Genomic DNA, 742 nt, shown 5'->3' on the forward strand with positions numbered 1-742 from the left:
TGCTTTAACCCGCTGCGCCACCAGGGAGGGCCCTCCTGCCCATTTTTTGATGGGGTTTTTTACTTTATTAAAAAAAGTAAATCTTTTTTTAAAAATTGAAAACTTTTGCTCTAAAAGGCAAGCTATATAATTGCAAAACATATTTAACAAAGGAGTTTCATCTAGAATTAAAGAACTCTTATTGAGTGAGACAATAGTTTTTAAAAAACTGAGCAAAAGACTAATTTCATCAGAGGGTAACAAAGTAGTACATGAAAAGATATTTCACATCATTAGCCATTACATAAATTAAAAACACAATTTTTTTAATGTTTATTTTTACATCATTTTGTACAGTTTTTTCTTCATCTCAATTGTAATCCCCATGGGTTTCCCATCTCCAAGTCACCCATGTGCCATCACTATAGTCTAGGGTACTTCCCTCCCCCCACTGTTTTTGATCCTATTCCCCACTCCACCCCCATAAAATGTCTCTGGTATATGGCTGTTCATTATTATTACTATTTTCTCACCCGGTCCATTATACTCCTGCTATGAGCTAAACCATCTGTTCTTTTTCTTTTTCTTTCTGGCTTATCTCGCTAAGCATGATCTTTTCCAGCTCCATCCATGTTGCTGCAAAAGGCATGGATTTGTTGGTTTTTTTTTTTTTTGGTTGTTGAGTAATATTCCATTGTATATATGTACCAATCTTTTTAATCCAGTCATCTACTTTTGGGCATTTGGGCTGCTTCCATGTTTT

The sequence above is a fragment of the Condylura cristata genome, unplaced genomic scaffold (assembly GCF_000260355.1).
Source record: "Condylura cristata isolate star-nosed mole 26May11 unplaced genomic scaffold, ConCri1.0 scaffold00040, whole genome shotgun sequence".
NCBI classification, from domain to species: domain Eukaryota; kingdom Metazoa; phylum Chordata; class Mammalia; order Eulipotyphla; family Talpidae; genus Condylura; species Condylura cristata.